General features: G+C 55.0%; 1 pseudogene; it reads right to left on the bottom strand.

The window, feature by feature from the left end:
* Nucleotides 1-304: 304 nt before the first annotated feature.
* Nucleotides 305-2,435, bottom strand: LOC124696243 (annotated as a pseudogene).
* Between the last annotated feature and the right edge of the window lie 707 nt (nucleotides 2,436-3,142).

Below are 3,142 nucleotides of genomic sequence, written 5' to 3'. Positions count from 1 at the left end.
GTATTGTGAAATCAACGGGACCGAGCGACACGGTGCAAATACCGAAAGCTTAGACCAAAAGCTTAGCACGTTCACTGCTACAAGTAACCGGCTGGCGGCCATGACATCGCTGCCACAGTGCCACTCCATCCATCAACAAAATGAACCGCACTTCGTCAGACATTTACAACCGCCCAACAAAACACAGTCTACCTACGTTACCTTAGCAGTAACTACAAACCTGACACGTACGTGCGCATGCGGTAGCAAGGAGGGGACTAGACGTGCGATGCATGCGCCGTGGAAGTAGGCAGCGTCACGTCCATCACCGCCAGCGGCCCGACGCCAGCGAGCTGATGGTTGCGGCTGCAGCGGCGTCGTCGTCGCAGTGCACGCTCTCGATGTCGTCCTCGAAGCGGACGTCGGCCGGCAGGGGCGGGCGCCTGGCGTCGAAGTCGGCGGGGTCCATGGCGAGCGCCTGCAGGAACTCGGCGACGGCGCGGTCCACGTCGTTGACGTCGTCGCGGAGCATCGGCGCCGCCGCGCCACCCTGAGAAGCTCCAGGTGCGTCGAACACCACGCTCTCGATGTCGTCCTCGAAGACGATGTCTGCCGGCAGGTCGCGCACGTCCTCGTAATCAGCCGGCCACCATGCTTGCCGGTGCCTGCAGGAGTCGAAGTCGGCAGGGTCCATGCCGAGCGCCTGCAAGAACTCGGCGAAGACGCGGTCCACGTCGTCGCGGAGCACCAGCTCGTCGTCCATGGGCTCGATCTTGGGCTGCAGCAGCATTGGCGCCGCCGGTTCCAGGACCTCTGGGTCGACCTTGCAGAGGGGCGGCTGCAGGTACTCCATGTAGCAGTCGAGGTCGAAGTTAGTGACGGCGGCGAGGCCCCGCATCCGTATCGCCGCGAGGTCGTAGGCCATGGCCGCCTCTTCCTGGGTATCTGCAGCCACGGGAGAACACACGCGCGCATGCATTTTAACCAGGAAAGTCGTACATTCTGCTGTAGTTCAAGGACAGGGGAGAACGACGCACCGTATGTCCCCAAGTAGACGTATCTCTTGGCGGTATGGCGACGGTCACCAATCCTCGCCTCCCACCGGCCGTGGCCGTTGGCGTGATGCCTGCGGTGCCAATAACGTTTCTCGTCAGCAAAGAAATGCAGTGTTCTGAATTTGTCATCGCATACATGTCATTTGCATTGACCAATGGCAGTAGCAATGTAATGGATGCAACGTTCTTAATTTTCCATATGCGAACATATCATTTAGCAGAAGATTGCAGCTGGATTGAGGGAATGCGTGCGTGCGTACTTTGCTACTCCCCTGTACTTGGAGGCGCCTCTGGTGAAGCCGCTGCTCTCGCGCTTCAGTCTGGCCAGGTACTCCTCTCGAGTCACGCACCGCATCCTCTCAAGCTCCTGCCTGTACGCTTCAACCTGCATTCATCGCAGCGCAGTCTCAGATTCCAGCCTACTGCTCCGCTTACAGTTATACTATACTGGTAAGTTTCAGTGTACTGTAAACTTCAACAGAACTAGCAACGGAGTCATGGTACTGCTCCGTGCTCCTGAACTTACCGGGAAGTTGAGGAGGTGGCGGCAGTCCGAGCCCCAGTACTTGATCGCCGCAAGATCATAGGTGCGAGCTGCGGCCTCTTCCGTGTCATAAGCTCCTGCAAATAAAACAGGATTAACGATCTTGCTAATCAAACCGTGCATGTATTAATGATGCAGAGAAAGAATAATTAAGTGGTTAATAATCTGAAATTCGAGATTAATGTTGAGGAAATTAAGCAATGCGCATCGTGGCATAACTTGTGAATCATAATAGCACTGAAAAGTAGTACTCACCAAGATAAACTGTTGGAAGCGACCAAAGAGACATCGATCAGACATATGGATGCGTGCAAATCCCGAGGCGGACGAACACAAGGTTGCAAACAAAGTAGTTGAAGAACAAGAATGTCAGATAGCTAGCACACAAAACAGCAAAGCGATGAAGAATAATTGTACTACTCCAAGCAGGAAAAATGAAATCCAAGCCTGCGTGTGTGTGTGTGTCTCACCTTGCCTGCCTTTCCTGCTCTGTGCCGTGGCCGTGCTCCGGCAATGCCCATCCCACAGGTGCGCCTCGAACTTCCCTGAGGCTCTGTGCCTACAGTCGCCAGGGAACACAAGAACACCTCTCGGAAATCAAACACAAGAACACGAACGGCGCGTGTGGACAAGAAAGTAGTACTGCATGCGCACCTGCTCACGCCTCTGTAGATGGACGATCCCCTCGCCGCCGGGACATCGTCGCCGACGCCGCTCGTAGCCCTCTTCTTCTTCTTGTGCGTCGGCGCGCATGACGAAGGCACAATGCGGGAGCCCGAGGAGGCCGAGGAGGAGGCAGGGGAGGGCGAGTTGGCTGCGTCGGTGCCGCGCCATGGCGTAGGCTTCTTCTTCGTCATGGCGACGATGACCGAGCCGGAGTTTGCTTTTGATCGCTCCTCCTCCGTCGTACTGCTACTCCACCATGCGCCTCCTTCCTTTTGGTTAGGAACCGAGGAGCCTTGGGTACTGGGTTAGTACTACTAATGGGAAGGGGAACAGACACCGACCAGGTGAGACTAGCTACTAATGGAAGTGGCAGTGACGGCCGGGTTTAACCGTGGTTAGATCGGCGGTGGGGCTTTGGTAGAAACGATGAACCGCGGTTATGCACAGACGTGGGTCCAGTATGTCACTGACCGGACATAGGAGCAGAGCTAGGGGTTCCAGGAGCCACGTCGCGTGGTGCGCCGCATCACACGCATGCCGCTTCCGGCGACACTTGGCCTGGCACGGCGGTGGCCAGCGATTGCAACGAGAGAGGTGAGCATTTTTCACGGTCAAGTTCTTTTGGAACTTCATATCTCCAAACAGGGGTTTCCGTTGCAAAAGGAATTTTAACAAAGCTACGGGGCGACATAGTCAACTGTTTTGTGTGAAATAAACTACACCACAATGCTCACAAATATCCATCTCTATGAACCTATGCACACACAATCTACCCGTAACTAAATCGAGAAATTGATCGGCAGGTCTAGAGATTGACGAATACACCACGGGTGCCTCCCTGTCGATCGAGACATCGCCTCCTACTCGAAAAATATTTCTTCTTTTGTATAATATACAC

The sequence above is a fragment of the Lolium rigidum genome, chromosome 3, assembly GCF_022539505.1.
Source record: "Lolium rigidum isolate FL_2022 chromosome 3, APGP_CSIRO_Lrig_0.1, whole genome shotgun sequence".
NCBI lineage: Eukaryota > Viridiplantae > Streptophyta > Magnoliopsida > Poales > Poaceae > Lolium > Lolium rigidum.
The sequence above is the reverse complement of the archived record's forward strand: the minus strand, read 5'-3'. Positions and strand labels throughout refer to the sequence as shown.